Source organism: Microcebus murinus, chromosome 7 (genome assembly GCF_040939455.1).
Source record: "Microcebus murinus isolate Inina chromosome 7, M.murinus_Inina_mat1.0, whole genome shotgun sequence".
In the NCBI taxonomy this organism is placed as follows: Eukaryota; Metazoa; Chordata; class Mammalia; order Primates; family Cheirogaleidae; genus Microcebus; species Microcebus murinus.
The window spans coordinates 47,490,655-47,506,896 of record NC_134110.1 but is presented as its reverse complement, the minus strand read 5'-3'; the positions used below and the strand labels follow the sequence as shown (position 1 = coordinate 47,506,896).

At 38.9% G+C, this 16,242-nt stretch overlaps 1 pseudogene; it reads right to left on the bottom strand.

The window, feature by feature from the left end:
• Positions 1 to 2,290: 2,290 nt before the first annotated feature.
• On the bottom strand, positions 2,291 to 2,754 carry LOC142871862 (cytochrome c oxidase assembly protein COX20, mitochondrial pseudogene; annotated as a pseudogene).
• Positions 2,755 to 16,242: the final 13,488 nt, after the last annotated feature.

Here is a 16,242-nt window from a genome sequence, read left to right as displayed (position 1 = left end):
TGTATGAAAATCACCCTCCCCTTGTTCCACCTTTCAGTACATTAAATGTAATTGGGGCTACTCCAGGAATGCTAAAAGCCACTATTTTATTACAAACAGTATTTTGCTGCTCGTTAAAGTAGATACATTACACTTAATGAAAGCTCAGTAAGTTATCGGCAAGCATTCTCAGGAGGAAACCATCATGATTGCCAACCTTGTGTTTTCAGCTGCAAAGCATCCCTGGGGCTAGGTGGGGGAGTGCTGGGGAAGCTATAGTTCCTTCCTACATATGCCTTGGCCCTGGAGGCTGTTTGCTTTGAGCATAGCTCTCCAGGCAATTCATCCTGATCCTTTAGCTCAGAGAATCATTATCTTCTTTAGCTTTTGCAGCAGGAGAGCACTTGACCCAAATGAAGAAATTAGAACTGAACGCAGGTTTCACCAAGTCTTGAGCCCCAGCTCAGAAGAACCTACTGGAAAAGTTCCAAATATACCCCCGCAGCAATGGAGTTAGACTAGAAAGTGTGGGCTTCCATAGGGCAGAGGAGCATGGCCCAAGAAGAAGAAAGGGTGAAGCCCCCCAAAAGATAAAGGGTGCTGTGAGTGATCCCAAATCTAGCCAAGAACCTAAATTCGAACTCCAAACTCAAAGCAGTTTCTCTCCCTCAATTCTTTCATTCTGTTAATGTCCTCAGCATCTGTCAGTCACTCAAGCTTGAAGCCTCACAGTTATATCTGACTTTTCCTTCTCCCTTATCCCCCATTTCTAATCAGCTGTCAAGACCTGTCAGTTCTAGCTCCTCAACTCCTCTTCTATCTGCCTATTCCTCTCCATTTTATTTGCTGTCAGCCCAATTCAGACCCTCATTAACTCTTGCTTAGATTATTAAAATGGCCTCATCACTGGTCTATCCATGTCCTACCTCTCTGCTGTCTAATCACTCTACTGATGGCTGGATTGATTTTTATAAAGCACAGTTCCAATTCTTTCACTTCCCTGCTTACTGGAAAACTTCAGTAAGTCCACTTTTCCTACAAAACTAAACCTCAATCCTATCCTTGATTTCAAGTCCTTGGTGTTCTGACATCCCCAGCCCCATCTTCTAAGCCTCCCCTGTGTACACTCATTCACACAAGGCTTTGCAAGATTCTGCAAGCACACCCCACATTTCCCTCTGACTCCTACCCAAGAGTCCCTCTGTACCTAGAGTCCTTCAAATCCCCTTTTCCACCTGCCACTCGGACTCTTAGATCCAGCTCCAGTGTCATAGCTTTGGAGGTCACTCACACTCACCACTTGTGACCTCTCTGTCATCTGAAAATCTAGAAAGTATTGCCTTTCTCCTATTGCATTCACAGCTCTATCTTTTAAGTATAAGCGATAGCTTTCCCACTGTATTCAACTCATTTATTTAACAAATATTTATTGAGCAGACTACTTTTGCTGCTATAGGGATATAATAGTGAATATAAAAAATAGACCAAATCCCCTGCCTTCTTAGAATTTACTTTTTATTAGAGGAGGAAAAAAAAGATTAAGAAGAAAAATCTGTAACATATGAGGTAGTGGTGAGTGCTAAAGAGGAAAGATAAAGTAGGGAAGGGCATAGGAAGTTTTAGAATAAGGGGTTTAACGTTTTAGATGGACTGGTCAGGAAAGCAGCCATTGGAAAGGTGACTTGAGTGGAATTCTGAAAGAAGCCAGGGAGCCAATCATGCAGATATCTCAGGGTAAGAGCACTCAAGGCAGAGGAAACGGAAAATGCAAAGGCCATAGAGCAGAAGCTTGCCTGGCAGGATCACAGAATAGGAATGGAGACCTGAATGGAAAGAACAAAGGCTGAGTAACAGTGTGTCCCTGCATGCAATAGTTAGGACTGAAGGCAAAGATGGACATAGAGTAGAATCTCTCCACCTACTGAATTGTTGAATATTTTCTGTTATTTATTTCCATAAATAAAGAAATAAAATAAATTTTTTAAATGGAGACATTTTTTTTTTCTCCTTAAGGATTCTCATTACTTCTTTTCATACAGGCCTACTGGAAATAAACTTTCACAATTTTGGTTGTTGGTTTGAAAATGTCTTTATTTCACCTTTACTCATGAATGATATTATTTTCAGGGTAAAGCATTCTAGGTTGCCATCATTTTGCTTTTGGAAATGTAAATATTCCTCCCATTGTCTTCTGGCTTTTGTGTTTCCTTTTAAGAAAGCAAAGTTTGTAATTAGATCCTTTTTACCCTGGCTGTTTTTCAAATTTTCTTTCTTTTAATTTTTTTTTTTTTTTTTTACAACTTACACATACTTTATTTACTTGATTGTGAGCTTATTCAACATAAAATGTTTTATATGATTAATATCAGCTTTTTCACATTGACATCAGGATTGCTTAATTGCTGCTGTCGCTGTTGGTTTGTTTTCTTTCAGGATCAAGGTGGGTGCTTTCATATAATATCTTATTTTTAATTCCTTCTCTGGCAATTCTTTCCTGGATTCTTTGCTTTGCATAATTATACCTACAATGGAACCAGCATCCTAAAGTCACCAAGATAAATCCTCCTACTCCAACATCACATGATCTTCTAACTCTACTAGTTAACAAAAAATGTCCAAGGCCAGCCACGACAGATCCTAATGAACCATATAATACTGAATCCCGTGCACAAGGAATGTTTTCAACATCTAAAATTCCTAGGAGCTTAAATGGCTTCCCCTTCCCGGGCTCGCCGGGCTCCGGAGCGGCGGCCATGCGGACGCGTCGGGGCCCCAGCCCCCTCTTTTTTTTTTTTTTTTTTTTTGAGACAGAGTCTCGCTTGTTGCCCAGGCTAGAGTGAGTGCCATGGCGTCAGCCTAGCTCACAGCAACCTCAAACTCCTGGGCTCAAGCAATCCTGCTGCCTCAGCCTCCCGAGTAGCTGGGACTACAGGCATGCGCCACCATGCCCGGCTAATTTTATATATATATTAGTTGGCCAATTAATTTCTTTCTATTTATAGTAGAGACGGGGTCTCACTCTTGCTCAGGCTGGTTTCGAACTCCTGACCTCGAGCAATCCGCCCGCCTCAGCCTCCCAGAGTGCTAGGATTACAGGCGTGAGCCACCGCGCCCGGCTCCAGCCCCCTCTTTCTTTTAATTTTTAACAAGCTTATTTTGAAGTGTCTAGATGTACTTTCTTCCTTTTTTTTTTTTAAATGTGCACAAGTTTTATTCTTCTCAAATAGCTAGCTTAGATTTTCCAGTTTATTACTACTAATCTCTTCACCTATACTCAATCTGTTACAGTTTCCATTTAATTCTTGTTTTTTTAAATAAATCTCAGTTCTGGTGAAAGTATATACTGTCATCTATTTTCTTCAAGATATTAAACACAGCTGTTTTAAAGGTTATATCTAATTAACTCCAATTTTGGATCACCTGTAGTTCTATTCCTATTTGGTTTTTTCTTTGTCCTCTTTTTGATAAAACTTATACTTTTTGATTAAGTGCTGGATATTATATATGAAAAACTATAAGCACTTTGGATGATGATATTTTTCCCCAGAGAGGCAGGTAGCCAAAAAAGAACATGTTTCCATTAATGATGAATAATCAACAAGTATTAATAAATAATTGGTTGACATTAATTATTGCAGTTTAACAAAGCCACCCCAAAAGTTAGTTGCATTAACCCAAAACACACAAATAAACTTCCTAAGCATTTATTATGTTCGCAATTCTGTGAGTTAGGAATTCAGGCAGGATCCAGCAGAGATACCTCATCTCTGCTCCATCCTGTCTAGAGCCAAAGCTGGGGTGATTCAAATGGCTGGAAATGACTTAGACAACTTAAACAGAGCCATATGTGTGGAGCCTCTGTTTTTCTCCGTATAGTGTCTCCTGCAGAGCTAGCTCCTTTATTCACATTTTGTTCTCTGGGCTGGGATGTATGGAACAAATGAGAGCTGGCTGGACTCACTTTCTACATATTGTGTCTTACGGTAGCATGACTTCGTCATGGCAATTGGCTTCCCGCAGAGGGGCATGTCAGTAGAGAACATTTCAAAAGGCTTAGGTGAAAACTGCAAGGCTTATTTTTGTTTTAGCCTCAGAAATCCTGGAAGGTCTCTTTCAGGGCATATGCATGGCATGTTCACATACATGGAATGTATGTGAACATACAGGAGAATGAACGTGGTGAAGTAGATCGTGTCATTCCAATTAACAGACTCCGGGTTAGATTTCAGACTTTGAAAGTTCAGTCTATGTCTGTTTGTCTCTAGTCCCAGAGTTAGCCCTTCAGGGATCAAAACTAAGAGTCTGGGGTTCTTCCTTTGTGGGTCTTGAATTACCTCAGTACCAGGAGACTGACAAAACTTCACTTGGTTTTTATCCTGTGACTTTTAATCAATATCTTGGACATTTTTCCCTCTCTCCAGAATCTTCTCTCTAGCCTTTTCCATGCAGAATCTTGATATCTCAAGTCCTGGCTGCCTCCATGGTCCCAAACCTAATTTTTGTCTCTTCAACATCATGAGAGTTCCAAGAGCTCTACTGGATTCTCTGCCTCTTGAGGCATTTCTCTGCCTGGCTTCTCAGCCTCTCACCCTACAAAACTTATAAATAGGCAACTGCTCCCCAGGGAAAGTGGGGCACAGAATACTGTGCTTACCTCAGTAAGTCCCCCTTTCTTTTCAGTGTAGGTGCCTCAACTCCTGAGTGCCTTGTAAGCCGTCCCATTTCCTCAAACATATTTTTTTGAGCTTTTCTACTTGTTATTGATGGGAGGTTTGGTCTACTACAAGCAATACCACCATAGTCAGAAGTGGAAGTTTATAGCCTATGATTTATATTATATTCCCTGGCTCACCACTCACAATACTGTGTGTTATGTTTCTGATTATCCAATTCTCTTACTTTGTGACATATTTTCATCATATGGAATCTTCTTGTCCTTCCACTCATCTCTGGCATGGACCATGGCACCCCCGATCCACCAGGACCAGGACCATGATGTCCCCTTTTTCTTCATGTGGACACTGTCAATGCTTCTTTTGGATTCTCCCAGACAAATGCCCTGCCAGAAGACATCTAGTTACAAACCTTAAGCTGGAGCTAGGCTTTTATAGCTCATCCTCATCCACAGAGCAAGACGAGGGTATAAACCACCATCAATAAGTGGGATGTCCTTCACATCCCACTTATGGTACCATACTACAGTGAAACAGGTCCCAGACCTAGCCAAAATCTGTTTTGTGTTCTCACATTCTGATTCACAATTCACTGCATGATTTCCAGGTTGCTGCTTTGCATACCAACTATCAAAACAGAATAAAAAAAATCTAACCTAATAATAAAAAATAGGTTTTTTTCTTTTTAAAAATGCCATCTATACTCATCCCTTCCTCTCCCCAGAATACAGTAATTTTTGTTGCAGGTTGCTAAATATATCAACGGATGAACCACCACCCATCCAGTGGCATAGAGAGGAAAATAAATATCAAAAAGAGAAGAGGCAAACGGGCCTCAGCTTCCTGCTTCACCTGTCAGTGTTCTTTCCTGAGCACTGGGCTTGCCAAGATTGATGTCAGATGCAGCCTCAGAACTCTCCTGCTCTAACAGAAAACATTAGTCAGTGCCTCAGATGAGAAAGTCTTTCTTTAGCGACACCTCCTGCAGACATAGCCAGTGAATGCGTGTGTGTGTGTGTGTGTGTGCATGTATACTAATAGTTTGATAGGTGAGAAGGGACTTTGTGATGATTTTTAAATTAATGTTTGTAGTTTAAGGGCTTTTTTCTAGAAGAAAATAAAACTTCAGTTAGGCAGTCAAGTGTTTGACCTTGGTGACAGGCACTTCACTATAACTTTTGAATGAATGAATGTGTGTGAATAATTGAATGAGTAATAGGTGCCTTCTTTAATGGCAACAAAAAGCAAAGCAAAACAAAACAAAATAAGCAAACAAAAACACCCAGCTCTCCTAAGACTATCACAGGAAGGAGAGCTCCAGCCAGGGAGTGTGAGCGGACAGAGTCTCCACTTTAACCTTCTGCTCTAGCTTCTTCATAGCATGGCACAAACAGGGGCCAGTTTGGTAAAAGTATTTTACTAAAGTTTGGAGATAATCAAAAAGAAACCAAAGAAGCATGAGGTTAGCCATTCCGATTGGCAAGACATAGTGTTCTCTCTGTAGGCTAAAAAGTTCAGCTGTACTAACACATGATCCTCAGGACACAGTACTTCCAACTACCTACTCTGTCTCATGCCTTAGAGGGCATATTGAACCATTCCTACCTGAATGTGCCTTCCTGTGTGTTTGACATTCTTCGCAGTTATTCATACAATAAACATACATGCATTGAGTTCTAACTCTGGATCAGGTACCATCTAATCACTGCACACAAACATGGCTGAAATACTATCCTCACCCTCACATACCTCCCAGTCTTGTGCCAGACAGGCTCCTAAACAGAAAACTCCACCACACTGTGGTATATGCTGTGCAAGAAGTAGGCACAGGATGCCAGGGGAGAACAGGTAAAGGGGACCTAGTACACCCTGAGGTGGGAGTAGGGGAGAATGGATCAGAAATTCTGGAGGAAGTACTGACTGAGTTCAGTCTTAAAAAATCAGTGAAAAATCACCTGAGGTAGGTTTGGGAAGGAAGAAAATAGAATTTCAGGCACTAGGGACAGCATAAACAAAATTATGAAGGCTAAAAACATCAAAATATGTGCAATCAACAATAAATAGTTCCCTATTGCCAGAAAAAGAAAAAGATAAAACTTAGGACAGCAAGAAGCATTGGGGTAAGATCATGGGAGACCTATCGAACCATACAGAGGAGTTTGAACTCTACTTCCTAGGCAATGAAGAATCATTGAATCCTTATAAGTAACAGAGTGATGTGATCAGACTTGTTATCTAGATAAACCATTCTATATACTGCTTTTTTTTAATCAATGCCTTTGCTGTGGTCTGTCTTCCCAAATTCCCCCGAATTTCATATGTTGGAACTTAATCCTCAATGTGGATTTTGTTAAGAGGTGAGGTTTTTGGGAGGTGATTAGGTAATGAGGGCTCTGGCTTCATAAAATGAGATTATTATTCTTATAGTAGAGGCTTGAGGCAGCCTATTTGCCCCTTCTACCATGTGAACCACATAGAAATAACATCCATGAGGAACAGGCCCTCACCAGACACTGAATCTGCCGGTGCCTTGATCTTAGACTTCCCAGCCTCCAGAACTGTGAGCAATAAATCTCTATTGTTTATAAATTACCCAGACTAAGATATTTTGTTATAGCAGTCTTAATGCTAATACAGCATTCCTCTAAGAAATTGGCCCATAGTTTTCAACAGATCTAAAAGGTATACATGACTCTAAAAATTATGAGCCATAGTATGGGCAATAATTCTAAATATGACAATGTATCAGAAATATCTGGTCATATTTTAAAATATTCAGATGATAGGACACACTCCACAATTATTGAATCAGACTCTGGATGCGGGTTTAGAAATCTATACATTTTTTAAAGCTTCTTTAGGTGGTGCTAATAGGCATACACGTTCAGGAGCCATTGGTCAGGACCAAGAGGGCTAGATCCTCACTTACCCAGGATTCATCCATATGGCTTCCTTTTTCTGTCTCTTTTTGTTTACAATCATAATCACATCATAAATGACCTCATCCCTCAAGTGAGGTCCTAACTTCACATAAGAATGCGGCTTCACTTTTAAAGATAACGATAAGATAATCATAACTAAATAAGGTAACCACGCTTTTCATGCAAGAATCATGCCCCATCTTTAGTAACGTAGTTGAATGATTCTCTTAGGTGATCTGTGGCCCATACTAACTCAAAAGATAACCAGATTTTGGGTGGTCATCTTGGAAGTAGTTTTGTAGCATTCCTGCAGAATGCCTAAAGTATTCACTTAAATAACATGGGGATAATGGAGATGGTTGTTTCTGTAATTAAAGATTCAGTGATATACTGCAGGGTTGTTGCACTTAAGCAGTTTGAGGCTTTATTTTTATAGACACTACAAGTTGATGGGTGAGGAGAAAAAGGGGAGCCGCAAAATAGAGTATTTAGACAATGTTATGCAAAAAATAGCTGAAGGAATTTGTTCCTGCCAATATCTAGAAGCTATAAATAAGGAGTTAGGGAGTGAAAAGGAATAAACTAACATGCAATACTTCTCAGATATGCTTGGCTTAAAGAGATTTCTTTCTTCAAAAAAGTTGGAAACAGATTGGCAGTAGACATGAAATCCAGTGAAAAATCTGAATGTTCTCTTTCTTACCTAAGGAAAAGGGTGCAATATCATACCCATTTATTGGAAAACCTAAGTCAGCTTATCTCCATTCATAGATGCTCTAAGTCAGAGCTATGCCAAGGGGTTGGGATCATGAAGAAAAACAAAACAAATTAATTAGTCGCCCCATTACACATAATTTTCCACACTTGTCAAAAATGCAAAATGTCTACCAGCCCATAGCTCTGCCTTCCTCTCCTATCTTCAGAAGCAGTTTTACATATCATGGCTGTGAAGACCATTGTTTCTATCAAGTGGTTCTGTAGCATAAATTGAATTGTATTCTTGATAATGTCAACACACTTGCTGATCCTTTGACCCAAGATGACTTAGATTTAGAGTTGCATTCATTTTCCCAGTAAGAATTCTCAGGCCAATGAATTTAATCTCATTTGAGAACCACAGATAATTGATAATTTTTTATTAACTTTTGGCATTCCCCCAAGATTGGATAGCAAAAAGTAACAGAAGTTTTGGTAGGATTCAATATGCTATATTTACTGGAAATATATAAACTGGAGGATGAAATGCTCTTACAAAATTGAAATCCAATATTTGGAAAGAGTGCTTAAGAAATGTGACTGTCTTATTTAGTAAAAGCTAGGTTCTTTCTGTTATAACTTTCTATGATTTTAAGGATTTAGGAAAGCATTACTTACCCTGGTATCAGTAGAATCCAAGAAGTCTGTGGATAAACTTCAGGGAGCTCATGAAACTCTTCTATGAGATGCCAAATAATGCACGCATGTGGTTGTATGTGTCCCTGGGCCAGAAATCAGGACTTTGATTGAATCTCAAAGGAGTCTGAAATCCAATAAACTTGAAATCCAATTGCTTTAGAATCCCATGGTAACACAAGGCCTCTATTCCTAAGTTCTGAAAGTCTTACTGTGGTGTACCCATTCTAAGGTGCTGCTTTGTCTTCTCACTGAGTAATATTTAGGGTCCTCATTAGCCAGGGTTGGAATCTTTACATCTTATATCAATTATTTTCAAAACTATATTTCTTTCATTGCTTATGAATTTGCATATTCTTAACACATTTTAAATTTAAATATTAATAGCATATAATAGAATGCATAGAGGTTATATACAATTCCTTAGGTTTTGACAGTTATCTACTCCATTGTAACCAACTCACAAATCAAGATATAAAAGAGTTACATTACCCTAGGCAGTTCCCTCATACTGCTTTCCAGTTATTTCTCACCCCCATTCCAACCCAGGACAACCACTGTTCTTATTTTTATCATTACAAATTAGTTTTGCCTATTTCAAAATTTCATAAAATATTTTAATGGCATAATTTGATGAACAGAAACTTTTTGATCAAAATTAAAATTTTTATTTATTTTTACTCCTTTATTTCAATTTTTATTGAAATCATAATCCTTAATGATCAGTTTTGTTTGTTTAGTATGTGTGTGTGTGCACATGCATGGACACATACTCACTTATTTCTATTTGTTTTTTGTAGATTCTTTGGGGATTGTAAACACTTTTAGATAGAATTAAAACAGTTTTACTTCTTCCTTTTCAGTATTTATGACTCTGAGTTTTTGTTACTTGCATTATTGCACTGGCTGGGATCCTAGTACAATGTTGCATTGAAGTGATGAGAGTAGACTTTGAACTCTTTCTGATTTCAGAAGAAAAGTACTCAATGGTTCACTACTGAATATGATGTTAATTGTAGGGTTTTCATTGATATCTTTAATAAAATTGAGGATATTCCCTTCTGTTTCTATTTTACTGAGGGTTTTTATCATGAATAGTTGTTCAATTTTATTGAACAACTTTTCTATATGTATGGAGATGGCCGTATTATTTTTCTCTTTGTTAACAGTGTAACATTAATTGATTTTGTAATAACAAATCAACTTTGCATCACTGGGAAAAACTGCAATTGGTCATGATGTATTATCCTTTTATATATTGCTGTATTCAGCTTGGTAACATGTTTAAAAGGGTTTTTGTCTGTTTTATGAGGGATATCAGTCTGTAATTTTCTTTTCTTGTCATATCTTTGTTGGATTTTGTTTATCAGCTTTATGCTGACATGCTAACTTCATAAAATATACTGGAAAATATTTCCTCACCTTCTATTTTCTGAAAGAGTTTATGTAACACTAAAAGTCCCATGGGAAAGAATTGGCAGCTGGGTAAAGATCAATATTTGGCTGAGTCACCTTGGAATTTGAATCCCTCATGCCAACCCACTCATGTTCACCAAAAGTTTATTTAGAAGTTCACCTGGTTTCTCATTACTCCACTCTATGATGGAATAACATCCTAGAGTCACTAAGAATGAAAGCAGTCATGGGATACACTTCTCAGTTCATTTAAGTTTCTTTGCCTTTTCTGCTCTCTGCTAGGCTTTAAGTGACCACTTCAAGTGATATTTCAGCTTGTTAGACGTGAGCTCATTATACTCATTAAAAGGGTGAGAGTGATGCTCTCTTGCAACTTTCTACATCCTAACCAGAAATGGAAGCCAATTCTTCTATTTCAAAAGCCTTCATAGGCAGATCTTTCCTCAAGATTTTGGAAAAAAACATGTTTTCCACTATCATCTGCATGCTTTCTCTGCTAAGTGCTGTGGAATCAGATAGAATCCACAACTCAGTGTTTTGCACTGAAATTTTGGCATTGGGAGGAAGGAAAATGGGATTCAAGTTAACTATTATTATTAATATTACTTACATTTTGCTGGGAGTACCTCCTGTTAGCCACACAGTCATCCTGAGCCACATCAAACTGAAGCAATCAAATCTTTGTGTTATGATGATGTCTTTCACTCAGATCTAGGCTGTCATTATTCTGCTACATACTTCTGATGGAGAATGTGCCTCATGTCCCTTTGTAAGAAAAGGGTGCCCTTTCCACCCTTCTCTGCTAGTTAGACCCCTACCTATTTCTTAAGGGCTCTAACATAGGTAAATGCACATCTTCTATGCAGTCTCCCCCAACTTTCCTTATAGCCTTGCTGCACTGTTAGGGTAAAGCTCACCACCACATATTGTGCACATACTGCTAGGGGTACCTCCTTCTTCAAAGTGCCAACAGATGATCCAGAATTGGGTCTCAGTGACTTGATAGGCCACATACTCTGGAGTCAGCATGAGGGGTGGGGACAGCAGTGAGCATCCTTCAAATCATGAGACCTAAGAGTTGGAAAGAGGGTTGTGTTCCCCCAAGAAAAAACAGGCTGCTATAGGTAGAGAAGGAGAACTAGCTGCCAAGGACAATATTTGAAATGCTTTAATTAAAACTTAATTGAGGGCCAGGCGCTGTGGCTCACGCCTGTAATCCTAGCTCTTGGGAGGCCGAGGCGGGTGGATTGCTCAAGGTCAGGAGTTCAAAACCAGCCTGAGCAAGAGCGAGACCCCGTCTCTACTATAAATAGAAAGAAATTAATTGGCCAAATGATATATATATAAAAAATTAGCCGGGCATGGTGGCGCATGGCTGTAGTCCCAGCTACTCGGGAGGCTGAGGCAGAAGGATCACTCAAGCCCAGGAGTTTGAGGTTGCTGTGAGCTAGGCTGACGCCACGGCACTCACTCTAGCCTGGACAACAAAGCGAGACTCTGTCTCAAAAAAAAAAAAAAAAAAAAAAAAAAAAAACTTAATTGATGTGAATATTACCAGAAGAAAGAGGAAAAAAGTTTGAGAGGAAAGTTTAATTTTTACTCTCTATTTCAACCTAAAAATAAATCACAAAGGCACATGGTACCCAGGAAAAATTTTCTGAAATCCAACTTACTGGTATTACCAGCAGGGGAATGATACCTGATTCTTTTCTTTTCTTTTCTTTTCTTTTCTTTTCTTTTCTTTTCTTTTCTTTTCTTTTCTTTTCTTTTCTTTTCTTTTCTTTTCTTTTCTTTTCTTTTCTTTTCTTTTCTTTTCTTTTCACCATTGAGGACCACAACCCTTGGTAATTTTGCCTTTCTAGGCTAAATTTATTTCAAACATTTTGGCTGCCTATTATCATGATATTTTCTATATAGCCTTTAAAAGAATTGAAGCCATTGGCTCTTAGCAATTACAGCTCAGCATTATATTCCCTTCTTTTTAACTATTAATGTGTGGCAGTTGACCTAGTGGCCAATTGAAAATAAATATTCTTATCCAAATTCTACATAGCTTTTTGTTGGGTAAGTTTAAAATTTCTTCAGTAGACTTTATAATATATTGAAATACATTGTGAATATGCAGCAAAACCCTTTAAAATATTTATAACATTTGACCTGCCAATTTTATGTCTCTGATTTATCCTAAAATAGTGGTCATGGAAGTGAACAAAGGTTTATCTTTAGAAATATTTACCACAGCATTGATCACATAAATCAAATGTTGATTAACTATATACCACATAATTATAGGAAATTATGAAACATCTAAATTTCTAACAGTTAGCAGCTGAGTAAAAAATTATGGAGTAGAAGAAAGAGCCATACAATGAAGTACTATGCAGTCATTAAATTTGATGGGACAAGATGATTAAATGACATGGAAATATGTTCCCAATATATTACATCTTTAAAAAACATGTTATAAAATAACATGTACATATGGATCTTTGGGGAGCAGTTAAAATAGCCTCCAAGTTCCCTCTTCACAGTTTAGTTTTTTTCTGCTCTAAGATGGCATGATCTGAGCCTGTCTGATTAAAGACACATTTTAGGCCTGTTTTACCAGTAGATTTGGCTAACGAAGCCAGGTTATTTGCAGTTCAGTTTGAAAAAGAAATTTAAACTTGGCAAATAATTTACATATCGACTGGAGCACATTTTCTTTCTTTATAAAATTTAAGCCACCAATACAAAAAATAAATAAATAAAAGTAATAATAATTGTTATCCAAACTTCATTTTAGTCTTGAGTTACCTCAAACATATTCCATTAAATGAGAATGAAAAACAGACCATCCCTAAAAGCTGTGGTCCCCAACCCCCGGGTGGCCATCCAGTACCTGTGAGTGGCCTCTTAGGTCATGTATCACTGCCTGAGCTCCACACCACCTCCCCGGTGGAAAAATTATCTTTCATGAAACCGGTCCCTGGTGCCAAAAAGTTTGGGGACTGCTGCAGGCTTAAAGAAGTCCAGCCAGATAAAATTAAAATGTGACTTGGCATCATTTCTGGTGATGGATTGTCCATTCCTGAATGCTACAACAATTTCACGTTAATAGGCATTAAAATATGATTATCATTGAAAACAAGAGGTACCTATATGATGCTAGAAAGACCACAGCTTAATTTGGATCAGTATTAAGATTCTGAATATTAAACTATTTCCTCTTTAACAGGTTAAGGGAAAGATTCTTAAAGTAAATCATTATGGCAAAATATTAATTAATATTAATAGGTAAAAATTACATATTGCTTGTACCAGGTGCCACTTTAGGAACTTTATATTTATTACTCATTTAATCCTCATTTGAACCCTATGAGGTACAGACAGGTACTTACCTGAAGAAACTGAGGCCCAGAGAGGTCAGGTAATTTTTGTAAGGTCACAGAATCACCAAGAGAAAGAGTCAAGCTTTGAACCCAGGTGACTGGGCTCCTAAGACTATGATTTTAACCTGTACACTTGGGGACAATTCATCTGTGTGAGGTCAAAAGCTAATAAAAACCTTTAATTGACTGTAGTAGGTAAATATGTTCACTGTATCCTCTAAAGCATATTTAAGCCTAGAATAGTAGTCTACATAGTCTAGTTTCTCCCACAATGTTTTGAGTCCCTACAAAGCAGAAAGCCTACACAAAGGCAGGGAAGGCAAATGTAGAATGACTCAGGTGTCTACAAATAACTTCTAGATTTTGCTTCCCGTGAGTGGACTTGAAGGATATGCTCAGACCATAAAGTGACACCATCTGCAACTGAGGTCTGCTCAAGGTATTTTCGCATGCATTCATCGAAACATCTGTGGGGTAGGTTGGGAACAAATTTAAAAGTTACTTCTCCAATTAGACTTCTCATTTGTCCTCCAACTTGAGAATGATTCTATCATTAGTCACAACCGTGGGGCCACATTTCACAAGTAGCACTGTCACAGCGGCATTGCAGTTTGGAACTTGAGGCTTGGCACGCTCCTTTCTGAGCCTACTCTGATGCTTTGCCTTAGTCTTGCCTTGCCCAACCTTACCCTAACTTCTGCCTTGCACAGTGCTCAGTAGGAAGTAGTGGTTTAGAAAACCTTTGTGAATAATCAAGTCACCATTTTACGGATGGACAAATTGAAATACAGAACATAAAACTTGGTTGGTGTCATAAAACAAATCAACACTTCCAAATGCAATTTGGCATTTGCTCCCCCCTGCAGAGATGGGAAGTTGGTGATTTGTGCTATTTCTGTAAAAATGTCCAAAGAAAGAGGGTAGAAGAAGGGTCACAGAGACAGGGAGGAGATACTACTGGAGTGGAAGGGGATAGGGAGGGGGAAAGGAAAGGAGGAAGGAGGAAAGGGAGAAAGAGGTTCATTATTGCCCTAAAACCTCACTACAGTGGTCCTGAATCATGGAGCTGCAACACACCTGGAGCCATTTATAAAATTCTTTTGAGAAATGCTAGTCTACTATAGGACACGCCAGCCAGTGATTCATAAGCTCTACGCAGCAGTTGAAACCAAGAGGGTAATGGCCACAGCTGTCAGGCTCCAGATGCTCTGGGGCCTGGCCCTGCCACTTTTGTCCCAGCGTCTGTGTGGAGGAACGCTGTGAACTGGGCATGTCACCACTGTTCACCCTGGCTTGCTTCCAGTCGTACCAGCTGCATCTGGCCTGGAAGATGGTTGTAGCTGGCGGCCCGTGCTCCCCACGAGGCTGGGTGCTGGGCTGCAGCCAGGCAGGCTGTGAGAGTTGGACCTCCCCCCCCCCAGCACGCTCCGAACAACCTCATCTGCCTGCCTTCCCCAGCACCCCCGGGGAAGCTTTGCGTGTCCCAGCGTACCGAGTCCTCCTGAGAACCAGCATCTTTCTGTCGTCAACAGGTAAGATGGAATGAAAACCACGCAGATGAAAAGTCATGTCATTTATTAATAATTTCTTTTTTTCTTCTATAAATTGGAAGGAAAAAGTCTTTGGTGACACTCTCTATAAAACAATCTATCTTGGATGGCAAAACCCAGACATAAAGTTACACAGGTCCGTGAAGGAAATCAAGATCTATGGCTTTGTATTTTCTCACACGCTCTCTCTCACACACACTTGAGGGCTTAATTATGCTAAGTCATTAATAGTCTATAACAAATGGGGAAAACGCTTCAGAAAAAGACCTGTGGTAACACTACAAAAACATTGGCAACATATTAGAAAACTCTGTCCCAAATGTACATCGTATACAAAATAAGGTATACTTTTCTTTTTTGCTTTACAATTTGCCACCTAAAATAGTTCCAGTTTTTGATGTCTTTCTTGCTACCTCTCAACATATCCTATACATATTTTTTTCTCTCAAAATAAGTATACAAGGTTCATTACATGGTAACCAGGTCATTTGCATGGCCTTAATTTTAGTACGGATGACAACCAAAAGGAAAGGGATGTATTTCTATAGGAGAAGAACAGAAAACTATTCCAGAAATCAAACGGCCTGAGGCCTAAAAGGCAAATCATTACAGAAAGAAGAGTGACTGGAAGGCTAACTTGACTTAATTTTAAACAAGGGTGAGACCATGCTATTGTGAGGGCTTAAGTGTCTCAGTGGTTGCCTTCCCCATCTGTTTATTGGGCCACAGAAGTTCCAACTTAGGGCAGCTCATCTAGGCTCCTGATATGGAATATATTGGAATTCTAGATTAGTGGCAATTATAGTCCCTACTAAAATCATAGAAACAAAGGCCTTACATTTTGGAAAGAGCAAAAAAAGGGAGAGATGGTTTCTGAGAGTCATCTTCACTACTGCGATGATGGTATAAATAGCAGCTTTTCTATCCAGAGCTTCTGGAC